The sequence below is a fragment of the Mytilus californianus genome, unplaced genomic scaffold (assembly GCF_021869535.1).
Source record: "Mytilus californianus isolate M0D057914Y unplaced genomic scaffold, xbMytCali1.0.p SCAF_6, whole genome shotgun sequence".
In the NCBI taxonomy this organism is placed as follows: domain Eukaryota; kingdom Metazoa; phylum Mollusca; class Bivalvia; order Mytilida; family Mytilidae; genus Mytilus; species Mytilus californianus.
Window position 1 is genome coordinate 30,362,484 of NW_026262712.1, and position 11,353 is coordinate 30,373,836.

Below are 11,353 nucleotides of genomic sequence, written 5' to 3' on the forward strand. Positions count from 1 at the left end.
AATATGACAAGTAGTGTATACTTGAAGAAATATGATTTTTATACGCCCGTCAAATTTTTGACGGGACGTATTATTGTATACAAATGTCCGGCGTCCGTCCGTCTGTCTGTCCGTCTGTCTGTCCGTCCGTCTGTCCGTCTGTCTGTCCGGCGTAAACATGTCGCACCGTAACTTGAGAATGACTTATCCAAATTTCATGAAACTTAACATAGTTTTTTCTTATGATGGTCAAACGATCTGTAAACTTTTTGGTGAAAATAAGATTAAAACTTTTTTGAGTTACGGGACTTAGTAACTAAAACAGATGTGTTTTTTTTCACATGTCGCGCCGTATCTCAAAAAAAAGTTATGATTATTGCTTAAAACTTTACACACTTCTTAGTTATATTAATCTTAAGATCTGTATACTTTTTGGTGATGATTCAAAATTTTATTTTAGAGATATTGAATATTTTGTTAAAAAAGGGGGAGGGGTTTTTCACATGTCGCGCCGTATCTCAAAAACAGTTTATGATTATTGCTTAAAACTTTACACACTTCTTAGTTATATTAACCTTAAGATCTGTATACTTTTTGGTGATGATTCAAAATTTTGTTTTTGAGTTACTGAGTATTTTGTAAAAAAAGGGGGAGGGGTTTTTCACATGTCGCGCCGTATCTCAAAAACGATTTATGATTATTGCTTAAAATTTTACACACTTCTTAGTTATATTAATCTAAAGATCTGTATACTTTTTGGTTTTGATTCAAAATTTTATTTTTGAGATATTGATTTTTTTTTTTAAAAGGGGGGTTTTCACATGTCGCGCCGTATCTCAAAAACGATTTATGATTATTGCTTAAAATTTTACACACTTCTTAGTTATATTAATCTAAAGATCTGTATACTTTTTGGTTTTGATTCAAAATTTTATTTTTGAGATATTGATTTTTTTTTAAAAGGGGGGGGGGGTTTCACATGTCGCGCTGTATCTCAAAAACGATTTATGATTATTGCTTAAAATTTTACACACTTATTAGTTATATTAATCTAAAGATCTGTATACTTTTTGGTTTGATTCAAAATTTTATTTTAGAGAAATTGAGTTTTTTTAAAAAAAAAAGGGGGGGTTTTCGCATGTCACGCCGTATGTCAGAAACTATGTATGCTTATTGCAAAAAAATTCACACACAAGACGACGGGCGTATCATGCGCTCATGGCGCAGCTGTTTATTTAAGTATTTGAAATGAAAAAGGTATTGCAAAATATTTTTTTTTTGGTTTGTTTCAAGATTTTTGTTCTATGGATAAACATATAAGTTATACAGGTACTGTAAGATGTAGTTTCGTTGTGGTATGAAATTGACCAGTGCTATAATTAACATTTACACAAATCAAGAAATGAACGAATCAATGATAAATGTTGAACAATGAAAGATAATTTTAGAAATTGATTATGCCTTGTGAATTTTGCTCTTTTCTTTTACATAAATAAACATAATATATAAGTTAATGACCATTTACAATCAGGACTCGTAAGTAGGCAGTACAGAAGTTTAAAAAAAGGTGTTACAAAAACAAACAATGCTACTCGTGTTACTAGCAATATGATCACCAAAATATGAATATGCATGTACATGTAAGATGATGTCGATGGTTGTCTTATTGTCATTTTCTGATATCTAAAATTGAGAATGGAAATGGGGAATATGTCAGAGAGACAACAACCCGACCAAAGAGTAGATAACAGCCGAAGGCCACTAATGGGTCTTCAACGCAGCGAGAAAATCCCCCACCTGGAGGTGGTTAACGTTTTATTTTTAAGCTGTAATATGTAAATAAGCCAAAGATTTAATGTCAATAGACCAGGACTAATCTCCATGGAGGAGATGTTATAATGCTGATACATGTACAACAACACACCAAATATCATTGACTTATCATTACTGGTTCGCCTCATACTGAACTAATCAGATTTAGCATATAAACTAAGCCAAATTTAGTCAATAGACAATGAATTTTGTTTTGCATTTATACATAAAATCCTTCATTTGACGTAATCGAAATTCGAGGTCTAAGTTCCCTTGTGTGCAATTAATCGAAATAAAAATTGCAGTTTGACAGTTGAATAGAAATTCAAAAATTCTAGATAAACTATCATTCCAGTATTTAAGTAGTTTAATGCAAGCAAAAATATTATACTGGAGTACTTAAAGCTGCATGCATTGTGTATATACATTTTTTGCAAAATAATAAGATGCATTAATTTCAACAAAATATAAAACAAATAACGGCAAAATTGTGTTCAAATGTCAACATAAATTCTTAAAGCTAACAGATATAAATTCTAAAATTCAAAATAAAGCTATATTCTTCTTTAAAAGAACAATAGTATCATTAATCTGGTCCTCTCTCTTGCAACATACGGGTATCTCAGAGCCAAACAGATAAAGGACAGTGAATCAGTCTATAGTATCATGTGCATATCTTTGCTTTAGATAACAGATACAAGACAACTGAAGGGTAAAAGTTTGAAACATACCTTTGAATTGATTATCTTTACAGGTGTTCATTTCACACAAATGCTGTTTTTTTATTGGCTGAAAACGAATCATGTGATTACGTCACTTGCATTCAATTGTATGAATGCAACCAAGGATTATAGAATATTTAGCTCAGCTCAACTAATCAATAAACACCATTTTCTCATATCGTTCGTGTACTTTGTGTGAATAATGTTTTAAAACAAATTATATTTATTTGAAATATGAACGATTGATAGAAATATATGACAAGAAATTATTATCCGATGATGTATTTGTTTCTCTATTTCTTAGTCTATTTTTCCTTTTCCTGATCTGTTAATTATTCTTGTAATACGTCAACATGTGAAACGTTTGATCTCAGTACGTCATTTGGTCAAAATTCGATTATGACGTGCAATTTATTTGATTTTCTCTGAAGTTCCTAATGTGACATTATTCAAAATGGCGACCATGCCTGATGTCACATAAAAAGAAAAAAATCCTTTTATAGATCATTGGAAAAGAAAGATAAGGTTTGTTTTCCTAACATCTGTAAATTACTAGAGAAACAGATTCCACCACCAAATATCGTGCAATACGATATTCTTCACTCTTGACAGTTAAATTTGAATATTTGAAACGCTAGACAAAGCTCGCGTTTTTAATTTCCAAATTCAACTGTCGAGAGTGGAAAAATATCCTATCACACTCGATGCAGTAGCAGAAATCTATATATAATAATTAAGAAAAATTTGATAGATATTTAACAAGCTATGACACATCTACACTGAAATTGACATCTTCATCAACTTCTTTTTATCTATATGACGTATAATAATAATTGTTGATTGCACGTTAATTGATACGGATTAAATCTCAGTAGACAATTTCTGTTGACGGTGTGTGCTTCCTGCAAAATGTGATTTTCATTTGCATTCATTTCATATAAATTTAGAAAAGTTCTATAGTAAAAAATCGTTATTAATAACTGAATCGTAGACAGTGTACCTTAAATAAACGTATAAATAAACTGTACTTGTTGATTTCAAATTGTTTGTAAATTTTTTAAATTTTGAACTTAATGACTTGGATTTTAGTTCTTTTAATTGACAATGAGGGTAGGCAAACTTTACGACAAATAAGATGATTGTAGCTTTCAAATTGTGAACTACCTATTTTCATGTAGCATCATCCCACTAGCGCTAGCATATGATATATATGTATATATCTCCCGGTTGTAACGATATTCTATAGCTTCCGCTTCCTATTATTTTTTCCTGAATACATGGTTGCTACTTTTCTTTCTTCTATTTTTGTCTTGTCCTTTTCTTTTTTTGATGTCTTTTCAATTTTTGCAACAAATTCTATATGTAGAACGCATCTATCCCATCGAACTTGAAATAAAGGATACAAAAGATACAGTTAAGTCTGCCTCATACAAATAAATAAATAACAAGTATTCATCATTCCAAACTAAAAGACAAATTAAAAGAGTTTGTAATGCATTGTTCATAAAAAAGTATGGCCTACATAGATACAAGGTTCTTGTCTTAGGGAGGGATAAATCAAAAAGAATATTCTCTGAAACTGACATTATCAAGATGCTAGATTTCTTGATGGACAATATATTTGATACGTTTAGAGAACGTGTTATTCAACAAATAATCGGCATTCCCATGGGAACAAACTGTGCTCCTCTTCTTGCCGACTTTATTCATATGAGGCTGAATTCATAAGGAACTTCTTAGGAAGAAAGAAAAAAAGTTAGCAGTATTCTTTAATTTCACATTCAGCTATATAGATGATGTTATCTCACTAAATAATTCACAATTTGGTGAATACGTTGAACGCATCTATCCCATCGAACTTGAGATAAAGAATACAACAGCGCCTGCATACGGAGTATATATCTCCCAGTTGATACGATATTCAGGGGCTTGTGTTTCCTATAATGATTTCTTTGATAGAGGGTTGCTGCTCAGAAGGAAGCTATTATATCAAGAGTTCCAAGTGGTGAAGTTGAAATCATCCCTTCGTAAATTTTACGGACGCCATCACGAGTTGGTTGACCGATTTAGAATATCTGTTTCACAGATAACGTCAGATATGTTCCAATTGTCGAAACTACAATCTCGTACCCGTCCTCAGAATGTGACCTACCGAATTAGACATATCACCGGGTTTGTACTCATATGAGCAACTCGACGGGTGCCACATGTGGAGCAGAATCTGCTTACCCTTCCGGAGCACTTGAAATCACCAATTAGCCATGGCGTTGTCAGTTTTTTTTTCGACTTATGCGTTTGAATGTCCCTTTGGTATCGTTTGCCTCTCTTATAAGCCAAGAATTCCAAGTGGTAAAGTTGAAATCTTCCCTTCGAAAACTTTACGGGCGCCATCACGAGTTGGTTGACTGTTATGTAATATCCGTTTTACAGATGACGACGGATATGTTCCAATTGTTCTAACCACATTCCATCCTCCTTTAGCCCGAACTAGTCCTACCAATTGAGACTCACCGGGTTTGTATTTCTATGAGAAACATGACGGTAGTCACATGTGGAGTAGGATCTGCTTACCCCTCCGGGGCACATAAGATAACCCTCGATTTTTGGTGGGGTTCGTGTTGTTCAGCCTTTAGTTTTCTATGTTGTGTTTTCTATATTGTTGTTTGTCTGTTAATCCTTTTATTATTTTGCCATAGCGTTGTCAGTTTATTTTCGACTTTCTATGAGTTTTAATGTCCCTTTGTTATCTTTCGCCTCTCTCTTATGTAGGAAACTTTATTTGTTTTAAAGGTTTTTTCAATAACTCTTCATTGAATTACAAATTATCAACAGATAATACTCGTTTGCTAATGTGCTTTGTCTATATGCCTTATTGTGTTTCTTTGTTACATATGACGTGGCTCTGTACTTATACATCCCGTCATTGTGTTATTGTGCTATGGTAATTTTTTGCATCCTTGTCTTTCATTTTTGCTAATGTGCTTTGTCGATATGCCTTTTTGTGCTTCTTTGTTACATATAAGTTGGTTTTTATAGTGATTAAGATTATAACACAATGTTGACTGCTCTACCCCTATTTTTGACATTTTCACCTATTATGTCTGTTTGTTTTGTCCACACATCGTTGTCAATATAATGGAATTTTACACGACTGTCATACAAGTGAGAGGTTTAGCTAGCTATAAAGCCAGTTTTTATCCGCCATTTTCTACATAAGAAAATACCTGTACCAAGTCTGGAATATGCCAATTCGTTTGATGTGTTTAAGCTTTTGATTTTGCCATTTGATTAGGGACATTCCGTTTTGAATTTTCCTCGGAGTTCAGTATTTTTGTGATTTTACTTTTTCAAAAGTATACATAGGGTTTCATATCTTTTTATTGAATCTTTATTTTTTTCAACAAAATCATCTTCATATTTAGCAGCAGATGCTCATGCAACATGTTTAAGCAATATTTCATAGCCTGAGTTTTCTGCATAAATTCCTTGATACAATGCAGACGATTGGTGCTTACTAGGCAAAACGAGGCGGAAGATACCAAAATGACAATCAAAACGCATCTCAAACCATTACAGAAAAACCAAAAACAAAAACACCGAAAACACATTTAAAGTCCAATTCAAAGCAACATGAACTCAACCAAAAACTGGGGCTTATCTGAGGTTTACTGGAGCGTAAACAGATCCTGCTCCTCATTTGGCACCCATCAAAGGAAGTTGTAGTCTGTGTTTATTTGCCTGACTGGTCTTGTTGGCCACATTTATGTCTACACTTTCTTAATGAACCAAGTCTCTGAATCGTTTGGTTGATGTTATCTCTCCGAAAGATTAATATTCACGCGTTTTCCATTTTTCTCAATTCCGTTCTAACTTAATCGTTAATTATACTCACCGACGCTTATTTTCTCAAAATTTCAAGGTCCTTCCTTACGGAGTTGAACCTTTAAAAACATACAATTCCCGTTTGATTGACAAGGCTCGTGTTTCTCAGGTTTCCATTTCTGTATGTGCTTTTTTTGTAGTATGTTGTTAGTATTTTAATCCGTGTTTTGCTGTTCCATACAATCTTAATTCTCTTCCGCGCACGCACTAGGGCAGAAAAATAATGACATAAAGCCACTTTATTTACGTGGAATCAACAGTAGAGACTTAGAGGACACTGGATGAACGAAGCTTAACCGATTGCAAACACAAAATCTAAAGTTAGGAATGGCATCATTTGCTTGCGCTGTATGGGATATTTGTGCCACATATGACCATGAATATGTTCATAGCCAGTATTCCGTACTCTGTCATACATTGTGATATCTGCCCAACACGTGAGCTGCCACTAGAACAAATGCTTTTGTTTCCTTCTTCTTCATTACCTGTGTCGGTTGTTTTATGGTCATGTGATAGGAACCAATTTGTGAAAGCGACAGTCAATCTGTCACAACGCAATAAATACTGAACTGAGCTGACGAAAACAACACAAACGACAAATAAATGTCTTATGGAGAGACATAAGAATACCAACCATCTCTATGCACACAGCGCTTTCCAAATAACCAACAACCTGTTAGTGGTTGCTTTGAGAGTTAAGACTTGTTTTTGCATCGATATATTAAATATACTAAATGTTTATAACATTATGATATTTTTTCAGCAACATTGACGATATTGACATAACCAAAATACCTAGCACCGAGTTTGAACATGCATTATCAACACGACAGTTGCACATGTAGAGCTGGATCTGCCTACCCTTTCGGAGCACGTGATATAACCTAATTTTTGGTGGGGTTCTTGTTGCGCAGTCTATTGTCTTCTATGTGATGTTTGTATATTGCTGTTTTTGTCGTCTTTCTCCCAAAGCGTTGTGAGTTTGTCATCAACTTAAAAGTTTGAATATATATTGCCTCTCTTTTTGGTTTAATTCCCGCAGCTATGATGACCGGACTCACATCCATTTTCGCAGTCGTACTTGTTTAATTCTCGTATTTTCCAACCAAAAATCAACATGAATATATTAAATACTTTATTACAAAAATATTTTAGATTTTCTTACTGATTTCATTTTCAAATACAGTGTAATGAGATAAGTATTCGTCACCTATAATTTTTCAGTATTTTTTTTTTAATTGACCGAAACATATTTTTGTTCTTCAATGTAAAACGAACAGCATGTTTAGGTAACCAATCAAACATGTATACATGTACCATAAAACAAAGAAATGAAATGAACTTTATTCATAAATTTAATTATTGTCTACATTCAAGTGTAATACCTCCTTAGACAATAAGCAATTTTTAATAGAGAAGTATTGCTAATAATGTGTTAAACATAAGGCTTCCACAAGAATGGTTTGAAAAGACCCATAAAGTTTGTTTTAATTGTATGAATATTAGGTCATGTATAAAGTAAATGGATGCAAAAAAATATAATCTTCTTTCGGTTTGAAATGTCAGTTATTATTTTTATAATAATGTCCTCACTAAAATATTTTAAAAGGCATGTATTGTAATTGTTTTTCTTTTTTTATTCCAATTAAACAGTAAATACTTGAGAATTTTCAACAAATAATTTGAATAAGTACGACCACAGCAATTTCTTTGGTATGTTGAGAAAATTGTTTTAATCAGTTAAATCTAAATTTAGAAATTATTTGTAGCTCCATTCAGCTACATATAATTGAGATTATGTTACAAGATCGCAATACCTTGTTGGGTGTAGACGGATGGTGCTGTAAATGATGGATGGCTTGAAATAAAGGTTTCTTTTGTGCTTTAGGGGATAAGTACGTGTATAAAAGTCACATATTGGTGGAGAAAATGTATAAGGAATCGAATGATGGAAAATTCCTTTACTTGAAAGTAAATGTCTTACCATTTCGAGAGAGCAACTTGCCATCGTAAACCCGGATCGACAATTTCCATGTTATACGTATGTCGTTGTCCGACACTCCCAAGAGTTATAAAAAGACGTCTGATAAATTTAGTAACAACTAGATTTTAAACCTGGTATCTTTGATTAGTTGATACTGGGTATCAAATATTTGCATTAACTCATATTGTAATGTGTGTTTGTATATACAGACATTTCTCTGGTAGTCTAACCAGATTTTGTCAGTTATAAACATTTTATTGAGAATTTATTTATGGGATTAAGACACTACATCATGATAACACACCAAATATAGAATAATAACATGACAAAATGTACAAAACTCGCAAACAATTACCCTAAATCGAGGGTTGCCATCGTAAAGAGGATAAGGTGAAGAGAATAAACAACAGCTCAAAAACTAAAGACTCACCAACAGGAATCCGGATAAATATTAGTGATTGATCTCAGGTGCTCCGTATTGGGTTAGCGATTTCTGCTATTTGAGTGACACCCGTTGAGTTACACATAACAAGTTACAGTACTGTGAGAAATCGTTCTCGGTGACATAACAATGGAGGAAAGATGGTGATGATGGATGGCAATTAACCCTCCAGCGGCTAATTTAATGCATATTTAGGACGAGAACATGTTAATGTAATAATAGTATAAACCCTGCTTTGTACTAGACCAACACGCTTAACCTGCTAGTTCACAAGATAACAATCCACAGGAGGACATACAAGACTACCCGGACACATTATTCCGAATCCGAGCCGACCAGTCTATGTATTTACTCCTTATATCTAATGCCGTGTGTTTAGCGGAGAAGCCGCACATACCAATTTTAAAGTCTTTGGCTCGAACCCAAGACCTACCGTACTCAAAGCGAACACGCAAACACAAGACCACCAAGGCGGTCATGGAGGAAAAAGGAGGGGATTGTGGCTAAGGCGAGTTGATCATATCCGAAGTCATATGTTGTCTTAATGAATGATATATACATCATATTATAAGGCAACATGTTTCTAATGAAATAAATCCGGTAGAAGATAAGGAGTTTATGTTATGTTGTCAATAGGGAAAGATGAAAATTGACATCGAAGACACTATACCATATAACAACTGACACAAATCGAAAGCAATGAAAATTGATTTATACTGCAACTGTGTTGTTTCCGCAGTCAAATTGCATTGATGGTGTTTACCGAAAATATTTTATGTTCAACAGTTGAATACATTGAGGTATAAAGAGAATCATTAACTGTCTCGAAACATAAATTTTATCTGTACTCGGCTCGAAACAGGATATAAATGGTCGGCACAGTCATGCATTCTATTTGTTTCTAAGCCATGTGCAGATAGTTTTGCGAGACAATGTATATTTATTATATATATATATATATATATATATATCCGATCAAATTCATTTCAAAGGAATAAAAAGACAATATCAAGGATGACGAAGTGTAAGTTGGAGCAATTTAATAATCATTTTTCATTGACATATTCCTAATATCTCGATTGATACATTCTTCTAAAATATGATGCAGTTGTGACTCGTGTTGTCTTTTTTGTTGTTGTGTATAGGAGACTGTTTAGCCATGGGAAAACCAATGGATAAAATACTCCAAACATACATCGTCGAAGACCGTGAGGTCATAACTATTCTTAAAAAAGGACCAAAATATCGTCCTCCATCTAAAATAGATTGGAAACAGTGTCGTCAGATCATTAAAGACGCTCTGTCTGTCTACTGTAAAAATTGGTGTAAACGTGAAAAATCTGATAAAAAATCTCTAGCCAGTTATTTGAATAAAATTATGAATACAGTTAATATTCGTATATCTCATTTTGAAAACAATTCTGAAATTAGTAATAGGTTCCATGATATTCCCATTTCCAGAATAAAGAATAAACTCCAAGTACTCGCAAAGCGGTTTGTGTTCGTACCGGCAGACAAAGCAGCAAATAATGTAGTGGTGGTGTGACGCATATACTACACGGAAGTTCTCCAAAACGAAATTACAAATTCATCTACATTCAGTTCCGTACGCTCCACAGAGAGTCAAATTGTAAACAAGCATATCACTGCCACTACCCAGCTTAAAGCTTCTTCCGAACATTTGAAAGTCCCTACTATATACTGGTTACCTAAATTGCACAAAAAAACCATTTAAATTCCGTTTCATCTCCGCATCTAGTAAGTGTTCTACTACCAATCTATCAGTGCTTCTAACTACCTCCCTTACTTTTATCAAAGAACTTGTTATTAACTTTTGTAATAAAGCTTATGAAAATAATGGTATTAATTATTTTTGGAGTGTTAAAAATTCTTTAGAGGTTTTAGATAAAAAACATGCTTTTGATGGTCCTTTTAATTCTGTTGACAGTTATGATTTTTCTACTCTCTATACTACACTTCCACACAATCTTATCAAGAAAAAGTTTTCATATTTAATTAAATGGTCTTTTGAAAAATCTCATTACAAATTTATTTGCTGTAACTCGTTTAAAGCCTTTTTTTCTGTAACGAAAAAGGAAAGTCTGCTAGATACACTTACTGGAAATGTGAAGATATGATTGAAGCTTTAAATTTTCTCCTGGACAACATATATGTAAGTTTCGGCGATAAAGTTTATCGACAAGTAGTAGGTATTCCTATAGGCACTAACTGCGCCCCTTTAATAGCAGATTTATTCCTGTATTGCTATGAATCTCAGTTTATGACCAAACTCAGTAAAGACACGTCATTGTTACATTTGGTTGATACATTCAACAATACCTTCCGTTATCTAGATGATATTTTTTCGTTAAATAATCCAGAGTTCTCTAAATATACTACCGAAATTTACCCAATAGAACTTACTTTAACGAATTCTAACATAAACAGCAGTAGTTGTCCTTTTCTGGATTTGGACATTTCAATCTCTAAAGGAAAACTCCATACGAAAATTTACGACAAAAGAGACGATTT